Source organism: Ixodes scapularis, unplaced genomic scaffold (genome assembly GCF_016920785.2).
Source record: "Ixodes scapularis isolate PalLabHiFi unplaced genomic scaffold, ASM1692078v2 ptg001458l_1__unscaffolded, whole genome shotgun sequence".
NCBI lineage: Eukaryota > Metazoa > Arthropoda > Arachnida > Ixodida > Ixodidae > Ixodes > Ixodes scapularis.
Window position 1 is genome coordinate 48,185 of NW_024610152.1, and position 12,882 is coordinate 61,066.

Sequence of the window (12,882 nt, forward strand, 5' to 3'; positions counted from 1 at the left end):
TTTTTAGGTTCAAACATATTTCAAGCCTTATCATTCTCCGGGCCCCATTCGTAAACCGCAATAATTAGACTTCCAAGTAATCTGCGGGAAAGTAAACTGAAAGGTAGTTTTATAGTGACACTGAAGTAAACTTGGAAGTCATATTTCGCGGTTAAAATATGGTGTTCTAGTGCACTCCTACTAGGGTGCACTAGAACACCTTACCCCCAGAGCCTTACCCCTACGGCGTAAGGGTCTCGGTGAGACGGGGGTGAGGGGGGGGGGGGGGGGGGCGCTGCAGTGAATTTGGCTTCCCCTATAGGAGGACCCTGTGCACGCCTATGATCTTGCAGTATGCTTTGCATGTTATATTTCTCAATTTAGAAATGATTAAGTCTTGATATATTGATTGGAACATGTCATAGCATCAGTAAACCTAAGATGCAAGGGGACAGAGAGGAGATAAAAAAAAAAAAGAGGGACAACACACGCACCATCCCGTTCAGTGTTGTCACTCTTTTTTTTGTGTCTTCTCCTTTCGGTCTTCCTGCGCCTAAGATTTAGTAATGTTTGAAATTCACGGTCTTGTCTGTGCCGTGATATGTTACAATGTCTGCTATGTTACAAGTCAAGAGAGATGCCTAAATAGTTGCCATAGCACCCTATTTATAATGGCATGCAATACCGTTTTAAATGTGTGGGATGTGTATGGGGGGGGGGGGGTATGTTGCCATGACGAAAATTGTATAAATTATAGGAGGCATGTTGTCTCTAAAATGTTGTGTTTTATAAACTTTACTATAACTTACCTGATGCAGCATAAAATGCCCCAAGTTAACTTCTTTGGCTTCCTTTCTGCACTTCCTTCTTCCTTCTAATGCAGCAGTAGTCACTACTAACCATTCATGTTTTTAACTTTCCGTGACGCATAACACATCATTTCGATGCATTTCTACTACCCGCCATTGTGATAGGCAAAATATTTGCCTTACTTTTTTATCTCTGCCATTCCATGTGCCATAAAATGATGAACATGTGCTCATATCGCAATAGGTGTCCACCCCACTTTTGAAAATTTAAAAAGCGATTAAGAACATATCAAGCACCCAGGCCAGTAAACTTCTGAATGTATTGAATGAAACAAGGTGCTCCTCCGCATCAACCACATCTCCCAGTGCGCTGGTGCAGAGCGGTGAAGCTTTCCATGCTCACTCCAGTAAGAAGCAATGAAGCTTCACATGAGAATGCCAGCACAAAGCTGGCTGGATGCAAGCGGTGCAACTGCTTTAAGAAAATAGGGGTCCCACCAGACTACAACACTGCTCCTGCACTGTTCTGACTTTCAGCGCTGGAACCTGCAAAGTGCCCATCCCATATTTTTTACAATTATCTCCAACCATTTGATGAGCGCTTTCTCAATATTTTACGGCACATAGCTTCTGGTAGGAATGCCAGTTTCTTTGTCTTAAACACCAGCTGGTGGAGTACCTGCGAAACTCTTGAAAACCCATTGACAAACTTGGGGATTATGATTCTAACCCATTGTTCATAAAGCGATTGTGGTAAGATTTGTTTGTTATGCCAAGAGCACAATAACACTGATCTTGGGAAGCTGTTTTTAACCACATTTTGATATACATGCATAACATGCCATTTACTGCAAAATTAACAGGACACCTGAGCATGGTAAGTTATCTTGAGTATTTATCATTCTTCTGTTCTTTTTGGGATGAGTTTTGAGTGGAATCCCCTTGCTTGAATGGGAACAATATAAGGCTTAAAATTTCACTGTTAATTATTTTTCAGTAATTTTTAATACATTTTAAATAAACTTTTTATTACTAATGAAAGACACAGGACTTGTTTATACTAACACTTCTTTTTACTGTAGGCTGCAAGTCTGCAAGCAAATATCAAAACTTGCCAATTTTAAATTAAGGAGTGCACAAATCATTCTTCTCTAAGAAGCTTAAAGGCTTTACTGAAGATTGGTACTCGGATAACTGACACTGCCTCACACTCTTTATAATAAAATGTCATGCTTTTGCTTTAACATTTGTGGTACACTGTTTCCCCTCTAATGTGTGGTACATGCCTTAACGCTTTCTGTAACTCTAATGGGATGTCTGGATCACCAAGTGGAGAAAGGTAATGTACTCCAAAATTTATGAAGGGGCAATAGGCTCTCAGGATTTATTGTTAAAGGTTTGCCGTTTGTCACCAGATTTAAAAAAAAAAAAAAAAAGTGTGCACAAGAAGTTGCGCCTATAATGGTAGAAGAGTGGCGTAGTAATTCCGTAAGCACAATAATTAGGAGGTGCATCCACCAAGGACACGCTGTCGTTATAATTGAGCATCCAAAACAACAATGTTATTCTTCTATGTATCATCATTGGTGCAATTTCCTGCACTCTTTCCAGTGCGCCATTTGACCATTAACCAACAAAGTTGCTCTGCTCTCTCTGAAAGCATATTTTATACCTTTTGTGAGTGACTCTCGAAATAAATTTGCATACTGGTAGCTGTGTGTGTTTCTTTTTATGTACCACCACATTATAATTCGTTGGGAGTAGTTTATAATAGACTCCGTGACTAATGAAAGAGAAGTTTAGGCATACTAAGATGTGATTCTCGGTATAGTGGGCATACCTCTGTAATGCAGATTTTTTTTTTGTTAAAGCCAGGAGTGCAAGTTTTATGGAGGTGCTAATAAAACATTTGGCACGATGCATGTGTTGCTGAAAAATTATTGGCCCATTCACCTCGTTTGGACAAAAGGTAAATAAAAAATAATCACACTGACGCACTGCCAGCACATCGAAGCAAAAGTTTTGCAGCAGGTGAGTAAGGCACAGGCACAAAAAAGGTACGTGGACACAAAACTTTGTGCACATGCCTGTGTGCCCAAACATAACTTTACATTTTAGCTCTGACATGGAAGGATTTATGCTCCACTCATGTAAAAAGGTACTTCGCCAATTGTCTTTTTACTTGATTGCAAACAATGAGCTACAACAGCCTTTTTTTAGAAAAAATCTGAAGGGTGCAGGCGAGCTGGTGAATATTAACCATGTTGAATTAACCCGAGACTGGGGTAGAGAAGAAACATCAAAACGTAGAAGGGACAGAAAATAGACAGGACGACGTCTCAAACTCAGCTAACTCGTTTATTTAGTCCACCTCCTAATATAGTCTCAATCTCAAAGTCATCTCCACCAACACGAAAGGACGAAGCCTATACAGATCAAGCGCCACAGCCTTCATCACACAATGCAAGAATGTTGACAACGTTTACAGGTCGACGCGATAAGGCAACATCCATCCACCCTCAAACTTGAACAGAAGTATGAACTGTGTATAGAATAGTAGTAGTGGAAGAGATCCTTTTGTTCAAGTTTGAGAGTGGATGGATGTTGCCTTATCGCTTTGACCTGTAAACGTTGTCAACGTTCTTGCATTGTGCGATGAAGGCTGTGGCGCTTGATCTGTATAGATTTCGTCCTTTTGTGTTGGTGGAGATAACCTTGAGATTGAGACTATATAAGGAGGTGGACTAAATAAATAAGTTACGTGAGTTTGAGACGTCGTCCTGTCTATTTTCTGTCCCTTCTACGTCTTGATGTTTCTTCTCTACCCGTCTCAGGTTAATTAAACATAGCCTTTTTTTGCTTCTTTGCCACATATCTTCCTGTTTTTGAAGTTATGGTTAAGAGTAGGACTGGAATACGAAGTTTCAGTCCCAAACTCTCTACTCTGGAGATCGCTTGTGAAAATCGCAACAGTACCAAAAAGCCAGATTGAGTGGTGTAGCTCGTAGAGCCTGGGATGGTACTCATTTGACCGCATAGGCAACTGCAGACAAGAAATACACCCAACTAAATGTGATGGGACTGTTTTTATTACAGCAACAAAGTGAGATACATTTTCCAGTGCTCGCTTCACCTATAGACCGACACGCTGTTTACAAACAAGCCCGCGTTTGCCCACACCAGGTGTGGGCACTGCGCATGCGCAGAAACCGAATTCGAGTGAACTGAAGCGTCTGCGCATGCGCAGTGCCGTCGACAGCGCCACCGCTGCTGCGTGACGTCAGGGACGCGTGTTGGTCTATAAGTATCTCTTGCTGTAATTAAACTTGTAACCAATCCAGTGCAAACACACTATGACAGCCACCTGGTTCGGGCCTTCGGCCTACATGCTCTACCCCCGTCTCTCGTGAGCAAAAGAAATGACATTTCAAATTAACTGATGTCGCCCAGATGAAGTAGTGGTTCGAAAATATTTACTGACACTCAGCTTCCTCTATGCACTGGTCCAAATGAGAGTTGTCTTTGTCCTAAACGATCGAGTGACTTTATATGACGCGAATTTGGTGTAAAAGGCAACCTCCACTGGACAAAACCGCAACACCCGGGGAGCTTCATCTCAATCTAGCTTCTTTACTCCCGGTGTGGTAGCGGAGTCTGCTAAGCATACTTCCGGGGCAGAAATTATTAAAGTGGTAGAGAAATTTCAATCAAACAAGCCGCTTGTGTGGCTCAGAGGTGTAGCGTCTTTTCCGGCGCCGCTCATCGGGGCTCTGATCGATGCATCAACCACTTCGGTCCACGACGAACACACTAGCAGCGCAGGTGGGTACAAAAGCGAGGTGCTCGCCCTCGCAGGATAACATGATACCGCTAGCTTCCGCCGGTTGCGAGTTGCTTTTCACTACGCACTCCGACACCGGGCGGGATGTACTACAGTCCACTCTGGTGCAGAATATAAATTCTGGTACATGCAGCTTGTAAGCAAGGCGCTGCACAGAGCCGTTAGGTGACAGCGGAAATCCCGATGCCTTCTCTCTTCGATTAGGTTGGCGCTCACTCACCTGTTATTGACAAAAAAGGAAGTCTAATTTCCACGGAAGAGAGACTACCGTCTCGATTATGGGAACGTTTCTATCAGTTTGTTCGTAGCCTCAGTCACGCCGCACACAATCGGCGACCACCGTTGCTCTGTCGCCGTTTGTGTCACCGACCGCTACCGGCTCACGAGAGTTGGTCGTGTACCCATAGAGTAATATACACAAGGTAAAGAGCGGACACTGCCATAGGCCCCAGCGGCCCAGATAGACCGGTGACAGGTAGCGCTCCTAGCGGGCGGTATGAAGTATAATCTGATTCCGTTTCCGGTCAAGTTAGTTTCGGTTTCGGTTTGGGCGTGTCTGCTCAATACCACCTAGAACACAAGGCCTGCGCGTTTCCTCCTCTAAACGTCATCACTAGTAGATCCCCCGAGCGCCCCCTAGGTAGCCCGGATGAGCGCCGTCGTCTGCTACATCGTCTGCTAGAGCGGTTGACAGCACTGCCGCTGTATCGTCAGACGCTCGACCCGCGAAGGTCGAAAAAATCGGATGAAATGCCGTTCCACTGCTGCGTGAAAAATTGCCAAGGAAATAAGCACAAGTCTTATAGTTCAGTGCCAGTTTTTTCGTTCCCGACCGATGAAACCCGAAGGCAGCAGTGGCTGCAAGCACTGCCGAAGGAGAGTGTAGTGTCCGAACGCTCAAAGGTGCGCACGTAGTACATTCAAGCATTGGCTCTTGTGCCTCTTTAGTTGAAGAACTACGAGGTTACACTGATAGAAACTTCTTTTCGTATTCGACACGAGATGGGATCTCGATAAGGACGGGCGAGGAAATGCACGTAGTGCAGTTTGTTTTATTGAAGAGTTTTTTTTCCCCTCTTGTCTATCGACGTAAGAGCGCACTCGCGAACTCGGCAGGTACATCTGCAAACTGACGTTCTGTCGCAATTTGGGCTTACTATACCCACCGTTCACGAAGAAAGTGTAGCTTCCGCAGTGCTGCAGCGCCGAGTTACTGACGACATCGTCGGCGTGATGCTGATCATACAGTCGAGCTGCGAGCCGATCAGAAAGTTTCAACGTCGCACAGAAAAATTGACGCGGGGTACGATATGTAATTTCGCAACCTTTTCAGAGCACCACGGTACAGGAATTGCATATTCCGTGCTTAATGGCGCATATGACAACCGGTTCAGTGTAACTTCGCGCACGGCACATATGCAGCACGAATGTCGAAGTCGAGGAGACTTGCATTCGTAACGTAGCGTAAGAAAACGCTGCCCTGTGAATGGGTCCTACCGGGCAGCTGTTTCGATGTTGCGTGCCGGCAACGTTCGAAATACGGACTCCACTAAATCGAAGCGTACGTAGTCCTCATGTTTTGATCGTGTTTTTCTTGTTTTGAACGGTGTCCCGTGCGAGCGAATTAAGAAAAAGCTAGAGACGCGTGCCCAACCAGCCCAACGCTCTGCGCATTCCGGTCTCGCACGTGCGTTCATACAGTGCAGGCACTTTTCTACGCTACAGGCTCATTCATCAGGGATAGTCCCAACAGTGCACAATCACTGGAGAACACCTTCACCTCTTTTATAGTTCCTTTGTAGTCATGCACTCCTCTCTACCCCAAGAAAAACACTGAAGTATTATATTCCACGTGACTTTAGTAATCTGTGAAATTAAAAGCTGAATATTTGATGAGAGAATATCAAAACAACTGCTAGTTAGAGTTGTCGCTGCCCGAGGAGTCCAACTGGAACCCCAACTAAGGTGCCAGGTTCGGCCAGGTTCGATTGACGCATGGTTAGATGAACTTATGGAACAAGAAAAGAAAAAGAGGAAAAAAATGGGAGAAAAGGGGACAGACACATTATATTTATTATTAGGCATATATTATTTATAATTATAGTATAATTCACCAATAAGCTCAACTCAAGCCCGTAATTTACGGTGGACGGGATATGCTGAATGATGTGGGCCACCAGCAATATAAACTTCTCTGCTTAACTAACATACAGTGCACAGAGCATTGACAGAGCACTCCAGTACAGTAAAAACAAATGTAGCTTTGATACACCAGCATTCAAAATGGAAATAATATACATAAGCACCTCGATTACTTAGTTTTGTTTTATATGTACAACTCTCCTTATTCACTCTTTCTTGCACTACTTGAAATGTAGTGCAAATATATGGCACTCATCTATGCTTTTACATCATTTGAAGGACAATCTACTAGCTTCCTTCGCTAAAGGGTCAGTTTGGATTAAGGAAATATATTCATGCCTTCAGTGGCGAACATGCGTTATAAAAAGCTAACCGTAAGTCAAGAACTATCTAAAATTCAATAATGCCAGAAATTTTATTGTCAAAAAAGAAAAAAAGTGGAGACATTTTTTTTCGTAACAGGCAATGAAACAGTCAAATGCCTCACTACAATCACTACAAAATTATTTCACATTCTTCACCAAATTCTACAGCTGCTTTGGCTACCACATAACAGCAGTCACATGAAACAGTCATACTTTCTTTATTGTAGGTGTGTGCAGCACACTTTGAAGACAGATTCGTGATCACGTCAACACAGTACACAGACCCCAGAACCGGAGCAGTACTCCAAGCCCGTCTCGATAGACCGAGACTTTCCAACAATGCTGTGCCGACAATATTTGCCTGCAGCACCTCTTCACTGCCCCAAGAACCACCACTGGCAGAGCCACCTGAAAAGAGACCAAGAGAACCCAATGAGGAAAATGATATCTCATTTGACCAACTCATAGACCAAATCCAAGACATCAATGCTACTCCCTTCTGGAACTGCATTCAAAACGACCAAGGTGTTACATTCCTGAACATCAACCAAGACCCCAACAACGCCCCACAGCTGAAGTACTCCGTTACTGTGAAGCCTGACTTAACGGTATCAGTATACTGTTACAGCACAAAGACAACCAAGCTTTCAGGCGACTTTTGGATACCAACCACCATCACCAGTCTGAAAACGCTGGTTGACCTGCTCGACAACATCAGAGCATTCGACAAGTCGGCCACATCATCTGGCACCAGCAAGAAGAAGGACGCCATTCTTGGACTCATCCTGTCGTTACTTGATGACCTCAGGAATGACAATGAAGTTCAGGACATCGCAGACGCGCTGGCATTTTTGTGCCAACAGGTAGATGTGCTCCTGAGAAAAAAGCCCAAGTATGCACCAGACTTTCTCATTTTTGCAAGCCTCATATACACCATTTCGCCACACGCGTACAAGTTTATGAGGGGCACCTCCCGTATCATGCTGCCACATCCCTCTACGATCAGGAGACTGTGTTCCAACCAACAGCTGAACCCCTCAACAGAGCAAGACGATGAACAGCTTCTGTCTTACATAAAAAAGCAAAGTGAACACCTTGAGGATCACGAAAAAGTTGCCACCCTCATGTTGGATGAAGTACATTTAAAACCTTACATCGATTATAAGGGAGGAAATGTCCAAGGCAGCTCTGCCAACTCATGCAAAGCAGCACGAACAGCACATGTGTTCATGATACAGAGCCTGTTGTCATCCAACAAAGATGTCGTACATGTCCTCCCTGTGTGCCAGATAGATGCCCAACAGCTGCACTGCTTCGTGAAGAAAATTATTCTAAGGCTAGAGGCACTAGGATTCAAGATCATCGCCGTCGTAACCGACAATAATGCCATCAACCGCAAGATGATGTCACAATTCGCCACCCACGCCAAATTCGATATGGTCTACAGCCACCCAGCAGACACAGACAGGCCCCTCTTTTTCATTGTGGACCCTGTACACTTGTTGAAATGCATTCGCAACAACTGGCTGAGCCAAGGAACTCCTGGAAAGTGCTTCGCATTCCCAAGCTTCGAAAGCATCGAAACGGCGACTCCTGCCACATCACAACAACAAGCTTCATTTGATGCCTTGAGGGAGTTACAGCTTCACAAGACTGACCAACTGGCTAAGTTTGGCTACGGACTCAGTGCCAAGGCGCTACATCCATCAAGTCTGGAGCGCCAAAATGTGAGGTTGGTCTTGAAAATCTTCAATGACCACGTCGTGCAAGCTTTAAGGACACTTGGCCACGACCTCGGCATCCAGCACGTCCTGGAAACGGCTGACTTCATCGAGCTGATTGTGAGGTGGTGGAAAGTGGCGAATGTGAAGACCCCCTTGAAAGGGCAGAGGCTGCGAGATCCAATGCAGGAGCCTGTCAGCTCTGTGGCAGATCCGAAGCTCAAGTTCCTCAGTGACATGGTCCAGTGGCTCGACACCTGGGAAGCAATGGACACAGACAGTGGGAGACTGACCAATGAGACACATAAAGCGCTCAGACTGACTTGCTCCACCCTGGTAAAGGTGTCCATCTACTGCCTCAGGGAGCTTGGTTTCAGCTATGTTCTGCTCGGCAAATTTCAAACAGACTCTCTGGAAGCCAGATTTGGAAAGTACAGGAGGCTTGCGGGACACAATACCACATTTCCATCCGCCAGTTGTACGAGTCGGAGACGAAGATCAGGCTGCAAAAGATGCTACCACTGGTGCCCGCCACAGAGTTACTTGGCAGGGCACAAGAACAAGCAACACACGAAGAGGTGACACAGGAGGAACGCAACCAGTTCAGCATCACAGTAGATGCTACTGACATCGCTGCCAAACATGATCAGATGCCTGCGATTACCTATATTGCAGGCTACTGTGCCCATGCAGTCCTAAAAAAACTTGGTTGCGATGCTTGCGAAGAAAACCTCACCCTGGAAGAAAGAAGCATTGAGCTCGACGATGCAAGCCTCATCAAAGGAATCTCCCGGGGAGGGCTGAAATTTCCCCAAGCCGTAGTCGTGAATGCCGTGCTCCACACACAGCTAGTGCTGGAAAAGCTCACAGACAAGGAGAATGCAGCACAGTTCTTTGCAGTTCGAAACCAGAAGGGACTGCTTATGTCTGTCACTAGGGAGATGCTGACCAAGTATGATGACCTGGATGTGTGTGACTTTGGACATGACCCCAAGGTTGTGATGACGCACATCTTGAGTGTGTCAGCTAACACTTTCCTTGCTAACTACTGCCGGAACCAAAATGAGGCTATCCAAGACGCTGCAGCCTCTAAAAAAAATGTGCGGAAGTTGCAAGTCCTAAGCCAGAGCAAGTAGTGGCACAAACACAAACTGTCAAGAAATCTCCAATGACTGGCATTATGTATTTGTCTATTTACTTCTCGAAATATTTGTGAAAATGGACAGTACTTGACCTATTAACATGCATTATATAAGTTTATTACTTCCTTCTTGGTTTGACCAGCTACTACATATTGTTATATTGTGATTTCCAAATAACAAAACCATGAAATATCAAGCAGGGAAGAACAATCTCTCCAGAGCAGTAAAGGTGCAGTGATACATAGTTTCTGACAAAGGTTGGTGAACAATTTTCTAAAAGATGAATAATGCAAACTATAGAGTAAAAAACACTTTTTGTTCTTTCTACTTGCATGTTCTGAAAAAGGTGTACCAATATCAAGTAAAAATTGTAGAGGAGTGAGCGAAGATCTAATAAGCTGCTAAATAGACATTGTATTCAATCATCGCTACAGTGGTATACGAGAGAGAGAGCTGACTTCTCTGTGGAACATACGGCTGGTTATACATTTGTGTTACATTGCATTACAACCACTTGCAACCGCTATACGCCGTTTACTTCCCGGTTGATGGTGTGGTGGAAGCTGCATACCCATTGGACCAGTCAACTGTCGACCTTGCAGCTCATGGACACACCTCCCCTCTCCCTTCACGTACTCACGAGCGGAGAACGAGGTCAAGTGATAAAAGCCAGGCCATGAATTGGTCCGGCGTGAGCGCAGCATACACTGCACTGTCAGCTTTAGGATAAACGGAGCACAGCAAAGCATTGCTGCGACACCAGCCAATATTTCTGAGCTAGCTTCGTGTTTAATAACAGTCAGGGTTTCGTTTTCGCCACAGTAGGCGGTGGTGGGTCTGCCGCCCACTAGCCCAAATGTGATGTAGCAGCGAACTCTATATTCTGCCGTAGATAAACAAAAAGATGCAGTCTTTGAAGCGTATAGTGCTTTGGAGCATCCACATCGAGCGAATCTCGCAGCACCATGCTTATCAAGCTGATGCCTGCATTTGGCATCATTGCTACGAGGGCACAGTGTGACCAAGAAAGCGCGAAAATACTGCGCATTGTTTTTAAGTGCGCTTTAGAGCCCCTTCCTCTCAGTCCCCCTCCCTTTCGATGTCCACCTCTCATATATTTTTGGGGAAAACCCTGATGACAGCTATAAATACAAAGCTGAAGATTACGGAATCTCCGTGATGTGATTGCTGCGCCAATTGCGCCAAACTGCACCATGGGGCTAACCCTGCTACATCCTGCTACATTTTGCAAAAATATGGGTAATCTGTAACAAGCCTGCACCGAAGGACTTTCAAAACCGAAACTATATTGAGTACCATAATGGGCACACATAGCTAGGTGGCGCAAGCGGCCGCCTGACACAAAGTACCCTTCATCAATCGTTCATCCGATCTTGCATGGTTTTTACCACAGTCTTGCGTTTTGCGCTCTCATTGTCTCGCATCTTTTTTTTAAAACTTTTTCGACGATAGAGGCGGGCATCTGCGGACGCCCCGACGCTCGGGTGCTGGGTACCATCCATGCCATCATGCTGTGAAACGAAATCACGTTTTTGCGTGGCGGGAGTTACATTGTGAGCTGAAGCACTTGCTCCTGAAAGCAACGGCTGTGGGAAAACTATATTTGGTCCCTGCTTGCCAGTCGCCATGGTCGCGCGACGTTGGGTGTTGCCGTCCCGAAGTCGCTACACATATGGCGCTTTCTAAACTGAAACGTAAGGACCGCCCTAATATTCATCAACATTCCTGTTCTTGTTCAATATGCTGCTCGAAAAATCCCTCAAGCTCAAAGACTGCTGTGTCGAAGCACTGATTACCAAGGTTTCTCTTGGTAGGCTTTCTTTCGAGGGGGACTCGGGTACGTAAAAAATCTGCCGCGAAAGGGACTTGGTGAAGAGAAGTGAGCTAAAGCAAAGAAGGCAATGTCTGCACTCTGAACCCGGACAACACGCTTGTTTCTCTTAAGATCAGTCGTTACACCAAGCGCTTCAAGAACTTCTTAACCCTCGCTCGTGATGTCTTGCATCGATGCACTCGTATTCTTTTTTTGCTGTGTTTAGCTTGTACCTCGCTAGCCAATCAACAAGCATGTGCGAATGGACTTTTTTTTTTTTTTTTTTTTTGTATGCTGGACAGTTACATTTTGTTTACAATTTTGGGAACCAGTTGGCGACGTAGTGGACTGGCATGGTTTCGATCGAACAGCAATCTCCTCTCGCCCGACAATTTTGCACTGCACTGCAGTGGTCACGTGTATCAACAGTTAGAGACTGCTTCCATTTATTACATAACTAGACAACCTAATGGTGTGATATTTACTACTAAGTTGGTCATTTTCAAATAAATTTTAATATGAGCAGTTTGGTTTTTATTTACCTATAGCGGGTATATATATATATATATATGTATAATTTAACTGAAGCATTGCAAAATGTGTCATGTCATTGGCCTTTCAGTTATATGTTGAAAGACTCCCAGGTGGTTTACCTTGACTATAAATTGTTTACTGCGGCGAGCAAAGTGTTCTTTGTTTGTCCAGCACTTAAAACAAATATTTTTATTTTTCTAAGAATGTATGCACCAAAAGCCAGTTTTGCTGCTCTGAAACACTGTTTTAGCTGCTCCAAAACACTGTTTTGGCTGCTCCAAAGTCCACTTTAGCTGCTCCAAAACACTGTTTTGGCTGCTCTGAAAGGTGCTCCAAAACAGCTTAGGCCAATCACATCATTGGAATCTGCTGGTCAGTCCTTCTAGTTCACAGTCCCATAAAACCTCAGCAACCATCAGACAAGTTTATGGCCGGTAAGCTTATGTCCAGGGCCGGCTTTCTTGAATGAACCTCACAGCTGAGACTGGGTGAAAGAAAGCCCAACAAGCCTGGGG

The 12,882-nt window shown here is 44.8% G+C and overlaps 1 pseudogene; it reads left to right on the plus strand.

Annotated features, from left to right (window-relative positions):
• The first annotated feature begins 7,124 nt into the window (after positions 1–7,124).
• Positions 7,125–9,993, plus strand: LOC121834556 (annotated as a pseudogene).
• The last annotated feature ends 2,889 nt before the right edge of the window (positions 9,994–12,882 follow it).